The sequence below is a fragment of the Athalia rosae genome, chromosome 5 (genome assembly GCF_917208135.1).
Source record: "Athalia rosae chromosome 5, iyAthRosa1.1, whole genome shotgun sequence".
Taxonomy (NCBI): domain Eukaryota; kingdom Metazoa; phylum Arthropoda; class Insecta; order Hymenoptera; family Athaliidae; genus Athalia; species Athalia rosae.
The window spans coordinates 9,568,326-9,583,430 of NC_064030.1; the positions used below are offsets into that span (position 1 = coordinate 9,568,326).

Consider the following 15,105-nt stretch of genomic DNA (forward strand, 5'->3'; position numbering starts at 1 on the left):
CGCTTTTAATTCATATACTGTCTGAAAACGTGGAGACTTGGGACAAGGTTGATCGGTAAGAGGATAAAGTTTCCCCTCCTATTTCCCGGCTCTTCGCTCTTCGGATCAGCAAGGGCTGCCGCGCTGCTTCTGCTTCTGGCATTACTGCCGCTGCTGCGAAGGCTAATCGAAGGGACCGTTAAATCCGGGTGAACAACGCGAGGAGTAAAAATTTGAAAGGGCCTTTAGCCGGGCGCGGATCTGATGGGGAAGGAAATAAGAGGAAGAGAAACGGGGAGTGGGAACAAGGATTTAATACAGTCTGGGGTAAATATAGTTTTCCGATAATCACGTGAACTCATGAATAGCATTACCAGCTAGTATATTGTGCTGTCGTTCCCGGCTCACCGGCTTTTCCCCGATGCTTCGCTGTTCCAGCATCCAACCGAAAGAGAGAGAGAGAGAGAAAAATCCTGTAAGAATATAACAGGGTTCCCGGCTGACAGGCCTCTACCTCGACAGTTCGCAACGCCGTAAGGAATATAGTTGCGACCCGTCGGGGGGTGCGCGACCAACAATGCAGAAAAATTTCGACAATGTTAGTTTTGCACTCGATTCGCATTTTTAACGGCACAAAGGATCGGGGGGGATCGAACATTTGATTTCCTTTTTCGTCTTTTTTTCTTTTCTAATATTTTTCTTTATCCAGGAGCGAATCGATCGATCGACAATTTCCGAAACCTTTATGATTTCGGCGACGCTGGTTACGCGCGCGCGTCGACGGAAACCTTTGGGGAGGGAAAATGTGAAGAACGTAATCTCGCGAACGTAGATATAACGCGGAGAGACAGTCGGAAGAGCGGAATGAAAGGCGGGTATTTTTTACGGGATGAAACACCGCGCCTGCCTCGGTAGGTAGCTCCGCGAAATTTCAGAGAAATACGCACGGGAAGAGATATGATTCGAGTTACGAAACGTCAGTGGCTGGGCCGGGGGGTGGGAGGATGATTAAGCAAGAAGTAGGAAAAAACTCGAGAACGGGGGTGGGAGCGGTAAGTTTTTATTTCGGGATTCTCTCCCTCTTCCTCTTCCCTTGAAGGAAGAACCGGGGCAAGAGAGACGGTGTGTCTCGATAAATAATCTTTTTCCATCGCTCGTACGACGAGACGCCCGTGCCGCTAGGTGGGAAATTACAAGCCTATACGGATAAAACACATATAGTCAGAAGCAGGAAGCTAATTTGGCAACGGTATCGAGGGAGTTCGGCGCATCGCTGACTCTCCGGTACTGCAAAATTGAGCAAAAAAATTTAACGACGGAATAATGGGGTGTTTAAGATTTGGAACGCGGCCAGTTTCGACCCAAATTAACTACCTAACACACCGATGTCTGAACTTGATCCTATCTCTGTACACGATACACGAGATTCCTCCTTTGCCAGATGATGATAATCCCCGTGAACAAAATTCCCCGCCCTAATCACGGGGTTGCATCAACTTTCATTTTTTTCTCTTCTTCTACTTTTTCTTTTTTTCTTTTTTTCTCTTCTTTTTCAAACCTAATTAAACTTTTGATCCCAGTTCCTGATGCACTGGAAAATATTACGTAATCCTGCAGGGTTCGGCGAAGCGTAAAGGCAAGGCAGCGGAGATCAGCGTAAAGGGGGCAAGAGATCACCGTGGAGGGAACATATTTGAAAAGTCTAGCGCATTATATGAGATCCGGTACAACCTATTTCCCGCAGGTCCCGGGGGAAGCAGGGGAGAGGATATGTATGTCGAGGCGACCGTTGTCCGGCGAGGAACGCGAATACCCACCGCGGGAACAACCGTCCTCGCGATAAAGGTACTACCCGCTCTCATATGAATTCGCCCGGCAAATGAGATTGGAATGGTTTTTGGCACAAGTCTCTCGATTCCCGCACCCTCGGGCTCCGAACGGCTAACGCCGTTAACTGCCCGGTGGATTGTCTCGGGTCGTTGGACTTTTAAACGCCTACGCAATTCGAAAAAACGATTCCCAAACGACGAAACTTTGCCTAATCGTCGGACCGTTTTATGCCCTTTTCTGTTTTCGTCGAATTTCTCTTTTTCATTTCGCTCCAACGATCCGATCCGCGCTACCACTCGGGCACTTCAGATACGACAAGTGGCCGTTTTGAAAATTTCAAGTATCCACACCAAGCTGTGACTCGATTCGGATATTCGCACCCCATATGCCTATTCATGTGTTTCTTGATGCTGGAAATTCCGCGAACTATCATCATTCGAAGAGTCAGAGCGCGGAGAGAAAAAGGACCGAAGGGGACAGTTAACCATCCAGATTTAAGGATCGGAATCCAACACAATACGTACGTACATCCGTATATCCAGTATCTCAGAATCTGGAGAATGCAGTAATCGCTTCAATTTGTCCCTCGGGAAACTTTGGGAGACCTCAATCTCAACGATCATTCATTCGACCTCCGCAGGCTCGTTATACCGCAATCGCATGCATCACACGAAACAGTGGCGGTGGCAATCAGTGGATGGAAATACAGTCGAATTTATAGCTGGGATTTACAGACGGCAAGGGTGTCTCCGTCGCATCCTCCTACGAGGATCGGGCTCGGGCGGTACGGGACGAAGACTCGCATCGGGATCGCCAACACCGCGGTACCAGAGATATACTCACGAAATGGTTATGCGATGGCGACGCCGACGCCGATCTGAGAGGGTGAGGGTGAGGGTGAGGGTGACGGGGGAGGGGAAAGAGAAGGGTCACTCTCCGCCATACTCGAGCAGAGTGTCGACCACCACCACCCTCCCCCACTGTTCCGGATAGTTTATGTGCGTTCACTTGCCAAGCTGGGTTAATCCATTTGCGACGGTAAATCAGTTAGGCAGAATTAGGTTATGCTTCTCGATCAATAAAGCAAATTAGGTTGCCCTGGTGGTATAATTACGGGATACCACCCAACCTGCCACGAAGGTTGGCCGCTCGGATGGACGGTCTCCGGTCTCTCCTCCCGTTGCGCCGTCCTTGCGTTATGACAGTGGAGAGCCAGCGGTAGGTATTTCCCCGATGCCGGTCCCACAGGATCGCCGGCTAGATTGGCCCGTCCTTCGATACACGCGAGGGTCCTTCCATCCATACGGACGCACGAATTTCTGATCAGTGCGTTGTAACTAGATAATGCAAATTGACCAGTCCGGATATAGTGCGACGTAATAAAAAGGTAATTGCCGTTTGAACGTCCAAGTTGCGCAGCAGCGTGTTGTTGGGACGCGTACGCTGCGCGATACCGTCACACATATGCCGTTACTGAATTTAGTGCAGTCTGAGTGGATGATTGCAGGATCAATCTAGCTGTTGCAGATACCAAACCGTGTGATCCAATTCTGACGCAATTCACAACTAGGTGTACATACGTGTACATACACGACACGCGTACCCGCCCTACCCACCGAACGATTCAACGAAGATCGGAGGCTCCGCCGTAGGCAACCCCGACGTTGCTGAGGACTTAAAAAGAAAGGAAGGTAAAAATGCTCGGGGGGTATTATACCTGATCGTATACCCAGGTGGGTGCGGGTGTCTCATGGGTGCGGACCGGAACCTCGTTAGATGGAGCGAGTAATCACGGTAATTAGACGACGACGTGGCGCGGAGCGTATATAGGTTCTCGGGCAAAGAAGCGCAGTTATCCCACGCGAAGACCGGGTCGTTATACCCGATATCCGATACAACCGGTAGCGCGGACCTCCGACGGCCGATGCAGCCGTTGGCCGACGGAAGGCGGTAAATTCCGATGGCTTATCGGGGCACCGTGGAAACTGAAGAAAGTAAATTTCGGAAGGCTGGGTGAAAATAATAATATTGGCGACGAGTCGCTCGTTCGTAGAACGAAAGAAGCTATAGCCGACTCGGTGCGAAGATCGATTAAATATTTTGTTCAGGGATGAAATCAATAGGAGTTGTTTCGTGTCGAGCGAGAAGAGAGTTACGAGGTTTCGCATTTCAGCCCGGGTAGACAACAACCCCGCGTGATATATATTACCGGGAAATAAATCTACGCGCGGCGTGCAGCCGCCGTAGGTTGAATCGGAGGACGAAGACGAAGATTCTCTACCTATGGCGACACTCGACGCTTGCCTTTGTTAAAGAACGATATGCATCGGTAACCGTGGACAATCGGGTGTACCGTTCATCCAGCGGGAGCGTCGCAAACACCGGGCAAGGGCGTCCTAATAAAGAATCTGATACGGTTACGTTACCTTCCCAATCCTATTCTACCGGAGAATATTCTCTCCATCTTTTATTCTTTCTCGTTTCCTTTCTCTCTCGGCTATTCTTTCTCGCATTCAAAGGGTTGACGTATACAAAGGCTGGCGTAACTCGATACACGAGCGAGCACCGGCGGTTGTACCGCGAAGCGACTCGACGCGACAGCTACACGCCTCTACAAAGCGTTAAAATTGAACGTTTCACTCTCCAGGTGAAAGGTTAAGCCTCTGGGGTCGTTAGGTCGGAGTAGTTCGAATGGATCTTCCGTTTTGTCTTTCCTTCGAAAAAAAATCCCTTCGAAGGCCCCCCCCCGTATTCGATTTTCAATTTTCCATTCCTCCGTCGAGCGGAAAGCGTTGAATCTTCCGTACGCGAGTTGTACATCTCCCCGCGGTCCAACGACCCGGTATACTTTTAATTATCGATCGATTTGGTCTGTTCATTAATATTAATAAGGAATTACGAGCCATGAATAGTGTAACCCAACACGTGCGTAGGATTAGGGAATCCGGAGCCCCGGAGTAATGTGTTGAGAGTAATTGAACCGCTTAACGTTAAGAAATTACAATATTAATTGCCTACCGATCAATGTACCAAAGTATCTATTTTGCTTCTGACCGGAATTCTCGGCACTTTGGTAGCCGCTCGTAGCGACCAACGCGCGGTGAGATTTAATTAACGTTATCGCAGCCTCGTAAAGGGTTTTACTGCGATTCTATTTCGGATATTACCTATACCCGCCTCCCCCTCTACTTTCTTTTCCTCCAGACTCAGCGTTCCCCGAGTAGTTACTTCTAATGGATCGAATGACTCGTCGAAAGTTGATAGCGCCTCCGATAATTATTATTAATACAAGCTTTCGGTAAAAGCTATCTCATTTATTGCTCTTGAGCTTCGACATAACTCACACCCACCTCTCATTCGATATCGGACGAACGATTTCAGCACGATATTGCGAATCGATGATCTAACTGAACGGGGATCTCGCGTTTCTAATGAAAATAATCTCTATCAATCGAAATATTTCGGTGAAAAAACCCAGCCGACAATATCGGAGACTAAACGAATCCAATGGTCCACGTTAGCGTGACGCGGTGTCGTATTTTGTCGGTAATCGAATGTGGAGGAGGTGGCGTTAAAAGTCTACTCCTCCAATTGTCCATGTTGGATGAGATTAGTGTCAAGAAATAAGCTAAATTGAATCGGATCAGAGTTGAATGGGAGCGTCGGGGAAATGTCACTTGAAACTAATCCCGTTACGGTTTAGAGGTGACAAAATACGGCGCCAACCGTACCCACCGGCTCAGATGTCTCTTTTTCCAATAGGAATATGCCGGCGCATAGTTCAACGCGTTACCTCAAACAGCGTCGAGTCGTAGGTACCGCTCGGTTTTACGCCCGTTTTCTTTGTCATTTTGCAGGCGGAATAAGGTAACCGTCGAGAACAGGAATTTCCTTGTCAATCCGGGAATACATTTTCCTTTGTATACCGACTCGCGGTCGTCGACTCAAAATACTCACCGAGAGCCGACTGCGAAGCGTCGTCTAGTTTTTGCTACCCCCCCACCCTCCTCAACTTTATATATATATATATATGTATATAAGAAAAAAGCGGGAGGATGAACTTCTCTATTATACACATCGGGCAGAGAATTGAGACAATGTGACGAGCGGTTTCGAGTTCTGCGGTAAGGGAGGATCGAAGTATCTTGGAAAACTTTTCACCCCCTCGAGTTGCGAGGGGTTTGGAAAAATACTTTGCTTTTCGTTCGAGAACCACCTTTATTCCGAATCTTTATTGCTGGCGATCAGAATTGAATAATGCAATGGCATAGACTATACGGCGCTAAAAGAGATGGCGCGCTTCGCCTTGCCGCTGGCTGAACAGACCGCGAAAACCTGGAGAACTCTGACCCCCCCCTCTCGCGCAGTATACCTATACTCACCTATACATATTTCGCGGAAGATCTTATTCGAAGATGCAGTAGCCGATTCGACGAAAATATCGAATTGCATTTTTCGGTATTCCTACCCCCGGTCCTCCGACACTCGCTCTCGTTCCATCCGATAAAATTGACGCCCCGACGGGGATGACGCCTCTCCATGCGCGATCGGGTCGTATAATTTTATCTCTCCGCGCTTGGTCCAATGAGAAGAATATCGCATACACGCGCGAATATCGCGCGTGAATTTTATGTCACACTCGTTTCAATTAGGCAGGGAGAGCGAATGTCCGTTTCTCTCTATTTTTCAGAATCGCTGGGGTCTGTGAAATTCTCAATTATCGCAGCGCCCCGCGCCGTTAGGATCGGAGGGCCCTGCTGTGTAATAGGATATAAAGATTGCGCGAGGGGTTTTGGAGGAATCGAGTGACAGGGGGAGACGTGAAATGCTCAATTTTCCTTGCTCCGATGAATCCGTAGGTTATTATTTTTTGAGACCTTGGATAAGCAACAAAAGGGGGTGGAAAAAACCTAAATTGTAACGGCCCACGTATAACCGACTCGTGTTTCGACTGTGTGCGCAGCGTGCCGCAACGAAGCGAGAGCGATCTTTGCCCCTTTTCGTTATAGCAGCGATTCCCTTTCAGGGCGACAGGTTGATAAAGCGGTATAATCTAAAATAGTCTCGCTCGCTCGGTGAGGGCAACTCTGCAATTTCGGGCGTGTACTTTTTCCCAAAAAGCAGCAGCCGTAGAAGAAGAAGACGAAGAAGACGAAGAAGATGGAGACGAAGAAGATGGAGAAGAAGGAGAGGGATAAGTAAAAGAGAAGCTAGCGGCAGCGTATACGGGGCGTAAGGATAGCGACGTAGCTGTACACGGAAGGTAGGCACGACTCGAATATCACCTCAAGCTTTGCGAATATCGGCGGCATTCGATCATCCCTCGCCGGATACGGGCGTCGCATCTCAACAATGAGGAGTCTAGGGTGAAGAGGAGGGGGATAGGACGGGAAGATAGCGAGGGATGAGGAGGGTAGGGTAAGGAATATTAGGCCACGTGTGCCAGTAATAAGATTGCGCGCGTGAGCACAATGCAAAAACCTTTTGCGAAGATGCAACCGGCATGGTAACGCACGGTGGCGCGGCGGCATCCTCCGCTACACAGCTACTGCATGGATATTGTCGGTGGAGAAGAATATAAGAATGAGAAAAAGTAAAAAAAAAAAAAAAAACGTCGCGCTACCGGGGCGATGAGCTTGGGATGGAGAAGAGACGCCGAGCTCCGAGCGTTATGTAATCTTCTCTCTGTAGGGTACACGGGAGCTCCGTCACGTTCGCCAACAATTCGATAACGTTATCGTATCGTGCATAATATAACAATAATATTATCAACCCTAGGGACGGAGGGTGGCAACTATTATACCGGGCTGACGAAAAAATACATCAAAATTACCGAGGGCATCCGGAATTGCGCTTTAGCGGACCCTCGTGCGCGGTGACGCCAATTTCAACCGTACGATCGTATCGTCACTTCCCGTACCTGTTATTAATTAAATGAAAAAAAAGAAAAAAAAAAAAGAAAAACTATCATCATCCACGTGGTTGTGTGGTACCTTTGAGAAATTACTTGGCGCGAAATCCCTCACTTTTTTGTCGCAGTTGCGTGCGGAGGGAGCACGTGCGCGTGGCGTTGTTCCGACAAGCTTAGAAAATTTGCGGGCGTGTCGACAAACTGGAAACCGACGACAGTCGAGTCATCCTGTTACAAGCGAGCGAGAGGAGGGGGGCCTCTTGTATTTGTAGAAAAAAAATCGCGCCCCCACATCGCTGATGCGGCTCGAACCGCAGGCGGTGTAGGTTTCGAACCCACCCACCCTAAGAACAACTTAAATGTCCCTCCGTGATATATTTTACGAGAAGTTAACAGCTTACCCCGATGACGTTGCACGCACCGATTCCTAAGGGTGGAAAAACTGAGGCCTTCTGTCGGCCTATTTTACCGCCGGCAACACGACTGCGCCAACTTTTTCCGCTGCGTTTCATCTGTGGCGCGGTCGAACAAGTTTTCGAATTTTGTTTTTATAACTCTGAAATTTCGGTGTACCGGGTACACCGCGGAAACGGAAATAAAATAAAGCAGTAAAGAAGAGATACGGCGTAAAAGTGCGGGAGAAACTCGAGAAGTGTGATGAGCTTTTGTCTCGAAACAGACGGACGCGTTTCGAAAGAGTTTCGAACGAGGGTTCGTCGATGTTGCTCTTTTTTTTTTATCTCGATCTTCTTATTTTCTTAGGGAGTCTATCTCCGTGTGAGATACGCTCCGAAACGGAGGCGCGAACTCGCGAATCTGTCGACGGTTGATCCTCCCTCGAAACGCTATAAATCTGAAGTTTATATGGTATCGGTATGAGTCGAGGAAGTAAGGCGATATAATCTCCGAAATGAACCTCAAGGTTCCTCAGATTTATATCCATTTTCTTCTTCCTTTTTTCTCCGTTCTCCCCTCCTTTCATCCCCCTCATCGACTGCGAAATTCGTGGACGCGTATGCGTTCGTTCTTTTTTTTTTCTTTTTCTTTTTTTTTTTTTTTTTTCCCGCCACCGCACAGTTTTTCTGCAGTAAAAGCATTTTATTTCCGTAGGCATCTAGTGGCGGCGGTTCGGGGGTCCCGGAATCCCGACCCCCGGAGGGGTTGAGTCAACTGCTGCAGCTCGGTAAATCTAATTCCAGGGGTTGCGATTGTCTGCTGCATTATATATACGTTTCCCCGCTATATTCCATACGAACGAGTAGCCCTCGCACCTATCTTTCTCCACACGTATACACAGGGGCGAGTTAGAGAGGGCAAAAGTCTGCGTTGGGTAGCCGACAGTCTGCCCCGTCTGCACCGTTTCCATCTTCCCTTATCCCGCGCGACACTCGGCCAAGTTATCCTTTTCTATACACCGAAAGGCCGTTTCGCGCCGCGGCGATTCCGCCGAATGGAAGAGCGATAAAACGGCGAAGGAAGAGCAAAAGGGAATATCGCGAGAGTGGAAAGGGAGAATAAAGGGGGTAAAGGTCGAGAGCGGGCGTTGCGCCGAGGTTTCCGCCCGGCAAATCTTCGCCCAACTAAGAATCACTTTCGCCCGATGCAATTTCATTGAGAACCGGACTCGTTCACCCCGCTATATTTAACCGTAGTCGACGCAACAGAACGGTGAAAGGCATTAGATACACGCCGCCTCTACCGACTCCCTTATTTTTAGACCACTTCAACGTTGCGGGTTTTCTGCTTTCTGTCTTGCGGTAGGTAGGTAGGTAGGTAGGTACGCGACCACATCACCATACGCTATCCGGTATTTCTATATTTATACACGTCCTAATATATATTTATGTATATAAAGAAGCGGGAGGGGGAGAACTCATTCGGGGGGATACGCGACGACCCGCGGAGAGGGCATATTAATTCTCTCGGAGATACACCAGCCCCCCCTATATTCCGGGCTCGCGCCGCCACCCCCCGAAGGTTATAGGCGGCCCATCCCGTCAAATTCTCTTGACAGACACGGGACGACACCTAATTAGTTCGCTCCAACGACGATGCAGCAGCGCCTGTCTACGCATATTGTATCTATATTCTACGTGTCTGCGGACGCGTAGTTATGCCGAGGGTGGATATACAGAGCTCAAAGCGGATAGACATCATCCACGAATATTATATGTGTCCGTATATTACGTAAACTATATCTGTCCGAGCATGTATGGACGTACGGTATGAAAGATGATCTCGTATGATACGAAAAGCTTGAAATATAAAAAAAAAATGACGAGGAGAAAAAAAAAAAAAAAGATCACGACACCCCCGCTGTCACTTATTTTCCCGGTGAGAAAAAGAGTTGGTTAAAAGAAGGAAGAGAAGAAAGAAAATGTTTTTCAGGGATTACCCGCATGTATATCGGTATTTAGAGTCATGTGACATAAGTGTATGTATGTATACGTATAACTTGTGTAATACTCCGTAAGCGTGGATTTGACTGACGGGATTTACTGCCCCCTGAAATAGGATAGCGTTGAGTCTGATCTCGGCGGTGGGTCCCGATGCCACAAAAATTCCATAATATTTGGTTCGGGCGATAGGTCTCGTATAAAAAATCTCCCGGTAAACTGAGGTGGACGACAACAACGCGTCACAAATTCACTACCAGCCACTGTAAGGCCGGACGCGATAACTCGCCGTTAGTCGTTTTATAAGCTTATAAATTAGAGCGAAGCTTCTACCGCTGCGCTAGTGAATTATCGATCTGGAGACCCGCGACTGAAACACACTAGTTAAAAACCGCTTACGACATCCCGAAGCTAAAACCCTTGCTTTGCCTTGCTTCTTTTTATCCTCAAAACTAACGCTCCCCCCCCCACCCCCACCACACCCGAGCGTATTACGCGCCCAATCAACGGTCTCAAAAACTACATTTGTACCGGAAACTGAATCCTTATCGAACGTTACACGGTACGCTGCGAAGTCGGTCGGGGGCGAGGTGCGATGTCCGACACGAACAACCGGAAGTACTATTTCATCGTAATTACAAGCTGCACCCATCCTCGCCTGACCCCGTAACGCGATCACGGTGCTTTTTTGCCAACTGTTTAAAAGGTCGCCGTTATTTCCTTGGAATTGTTGTAAGATAAATTACGACGTACAGGTGGACGTACGCTGGGAAATGTATCGGTGAGGAGTGAGTGCAGTTGGTGTTGGAAACCTGCGAAATAAAAAGGTCGGAGTGGATTTCCGGTGGCGATCGATCTTGTAACAACGACTCGCGCTACATGTAATACCGCGCCGTGTACATGGTATCGACAAATTAAACGGCGAGACTTTACCGGAACCCGACGGACGCCGACGACGGACACATCCGAGTCGTTAGTCCTCGTCGTCGATCCGTCACGCTTTTACGATCTCCCCTTGTAGATTGGATATTTTTCTCGTTAATCTTATACAGTTTAACGTTGAAAAGGAATTGCCGACGAAACTCGAGTCGAAAAATAATTTCAAAGTCCTCTCGATCGCGGTTTAGGAAAATACGCTTTCGCGTTCGATATATATATCATCTACGCTTTGGGTGAAAAATATTTTGGACGTGTACAATACATACGTGATCCATTATCTGTCCGTGAGGTATTTATAGAACCGTCGGTTGAAATTGCCCGAGGAATGCTCGGAACAAATTTGGTACCAGGAGATGAAAAAGAAAAAATCAACAAGAATAAGCTGCCGCCATCTGGTCGTCAACCACCGGCAGAATCCACGGCGTGGCCTCTTGGTCGGTCGAAGAAAGGGAGTTGCTTTTTCTGTTGCCGCCGCTGCAGCCTCGAATTTCCGTGCACTCTAAGGGGCCCGATACTTGAAAGGAGACCAAAGACACCCAAAAGATACCCGGAAGGCATAATATATCGCACATATGTGGATGCGTCCACACCGTGCATGCAGGGGTTCCGAATACAGTTGAAAAAAAGGACACGTTGCTCGATCCCTCGCGCTGTCCTGGACAGATGTCAACGGTCACGTTCTTCGAATTCTCACGATCAGCCTACTTACGCTTGTCACCAAAAATCTTAGTTGCACATATTTCCGAGACGTATAGTTTTCCTCGTACCGCTTCTTCATCTTTTTCTCTCGCGTCACAAATTCCGGAACCGTCTTTTCTCCGGAAGTTGGGTGTATACTCGCCGAGGTGATCACCGGATGAAATGCAGCAGATTTTTCGTGGCTTTCGTTCACCGGGCGCCCAATTTATACGAAATTCGAATCGGCGAATCAAACGAACTGCAGCTGGACAATCTCGAGTGCATTCGGGTACACGGTAACCGCTTTGCCGCGGTCGGTAATTGGCGTAAGGATCGGATTATCGGAGAATGAATTCGTCTGTTTTTTTTTTTTTTTTTCATACACAACGCAAGGGGGATCCGTAGGAGAATCAGAATTACGGACGAGCGATCGGACGGGTGTAGGTATCGTGCGTACGGAGTCACGCACACGCATAATTTTATGGGAGAACACAGCATAGGAGAGGAGATAAAATGATATAAGCCAAGATTTAGATAAGGATCTCGAGCGTTCGAAAACGGACGGGAATGAATGCGACGTTGCATTGGGAAAAGGTCTAATTATAATCTCGATTGAGATGGGTTCGCCGGATAGGATGTGTCCGTTTTATGTATCGCCGCGCGCGCGAGCGAGCGAACGAGCAACCGAGCCAGCCAGCCAGCCAGCCAGCTATCCCGCCGTATCGTACACGTGCACGGATCCCTGCAGGCACGATCTCAGGATTCGTGGGCCTGCGGCGAGCTGCATCGGCATCAGCATTCGGATGAGTACAACAATATGAATGCAGACGAAATGCTTATCAAGTATCTAATTAGGGGCTCTAATGAAGACGTATAGCACAAACCCGAGATGAATCTACGGAGACCGCGCGAAGCCGCGTAACGATCACGAAACCGAATATGACGTACTCAACGACCTAGCCCCGTCGTCTCGCCGCTGCGGAACAGCGACGATATATATACGTGCGTAAGGATACAGGATAACCCTCGCGCGCTACGCTAACATCGTCTGCAAAAATTCTAAATCATCTGCGCCGCGAGGGTGCTCGGCCCCGTCGGTGTAAGGGAAATTATTAATTATCACGTGAATTATTGCCTCATCAGGTGTAGAGTATTAAAATTTCTAGCCGTAGTTAATTCTTGTTCCGCGGATCATGTTGCCTACAATCGCGTAATACAACCCTATGCATTCATGAGTATAATAATGCACACAATATAATCCATAGAGCGTGTCCGTATATATATTATACGTACGAGGCCCCGCAAGCACTGCGTTCTTTTTCAAGGTTCATTAATTTGTATTTCATTCCCAACAAAACTACATCATCCATCCATCCATCCATCCGTCCAATCCCCGTCCCTCATATACTGCGATATACGAACGTCCGTATATGTGTATAGCGGTGCGTTACCCTTGTAACACATTATAGATACAACATACACGTAACTTAGTTTTGCCCCCCCCCCCCCCTCCCCCCCTTCGAAAAAGCTCATAAAGCATAGCTCAATAGGTTCGCGGGTATAAGGGATTCTCTCAATAGAACGAAAGCGGCAGCCTTTCCATATACGTTTACATGCGTCCACGTGATTGTATAGGTTGGTTATATAATAGCTACGTTGGACTAGACGGTAGACTACCCACCAAAGTACCTTTACCCACGTGATATTGGTGCCCCCCCCCCCCCTTTTGCCCCCCCGTCCTTCCTCACCCTTCCGCATCGTCGAAATAAGAAAGGGTGATTTTTGTGTGCTCAGCTTACACAATGGTCAAGCGTGAAATATGGTTTCGGATAAAAAAAAAACCATTCGGCCCCTGTTTCAGGTGAAAGAAATTCATTCGAGTAACTCGAAATACGCGGGCGGTTGCGATACGCGGTCAAAACTAGCGGCGTTCATTTTTTCGATAAAACTAAATGAGATTCATCGGTTGGTCATAGATATAGGAGGCGAATGGAGTAAGCGCGGGGTTTCGTGACGCGAACTGCATCGACGGAGGATGCTTGAAATGGCACGGACGCATAAATGATTTATGGTGTCGCAGAAGTACGGGGCAAATATAATGTACACACAGACGCACAGCGGCTGCAGTAATATAAATTTTCTACAAAGAGAGAAAGAGCCCTCTCTCGGGTTCCCCCCCACATCTGGTCGCGTTGTGAGCGTCGGGGCGTTCAAATACCCGTGAAGACCTCGCTTAAACGATAACAATGCATCGATGAATGCCACGGTTAACTAGCTGCCGTACAACTAACGTTACACCGTTGCACCTCTTCACGGACTACGCGGTATCGCTACTACGTGTAACGGCAAGGAGCGCGCGGTGTTACCGAAACCACCCCGGTAGGGCGTCGCGACGCCTGCTGCGTAGCCGTCCGCATCCTCGATCCGAGTAATACCTGTGCATGTCGTATCGCCGCGGTACCTACGTACGTACCGTACGAGCGGAATGCAACTCCTCGCCTCTCGTCGACATCGTTGCATTGTGTTCGAACGGACTGGGGGTTACGGTTGTGCGATGCGCTAATACGTAGGCAACGCGACGTATAAACGGGGTGAGGAGGAATCCGCCGATCGGTGCGTCGACTGAAAGGACATACAACGTGTATCGACGTGCGAACCGTTTTCGTGCAAATCGGTCGCACGAATGGTTTGCTCAACCACGGTTGGTGTCAAACCGTGAAAATTCGAGGCGTCAGTTTTTCCCTACCGTTTCGTGACATCCGGTCGATAATTAGGAGGGGGGGGGGGGGTATTTTCGCCAGAAAATTAGCTGGATCTTTCAGCAGAGGCGCAAATCTTCAACCCTCTGTTATAACGTAGATGAAACGAAGGAGAATCTGACCGTCGAGCGGGAAGGGGTTAAAAAGTCGTTTCTCCGTAAGGGAGATGCGATGCGACGCGACGCGCTACAGTTGGAGATTAATGATCTACTCTCGAAACCGCGGCGAACGTATATATATATATATAGGTATATCGCGTACTTTTTACTTTCTTCAAAAGTCTCCTGCACCCTCCCGACAACAATTAATTGCATCGGGAGAAATGCACTTAACTAATTGTTCTCGCCGTTACCGTATATCTGTATATATACGTATACACGTTCGGCCGACCGTTCGTTCGTCGGTAAATATAATAGCTCTATATCTTCAAGAGTCTAGTATTATACATATATGTATACCACGCATATTACGTACGTACACCGACGTAGGTATGTACGAGGAGTGAGAACGCGTAGCGGTCGCGTCGTGCAACAGATAAATTAGAGGAGATTACATAGTTTCAATTAACCGATCGACGATAACCTCTCTCCTTCGATAAATATCCCGTAGAGCT

General features: G+C 48.3%; 1 protein-coding gene across 3 annotated transcripts in view; it reads right to left on the bottom strand.

Moving 5' to 3' along the window:
* Positions 1-15,105, bottom strand: part of LOC105692882 (teneurin-a) — a 451,510-nt gene that overhangs the window by 27,597 nt on the left and 408,808 nt on the right. The window lies entirely within an intron of this gene.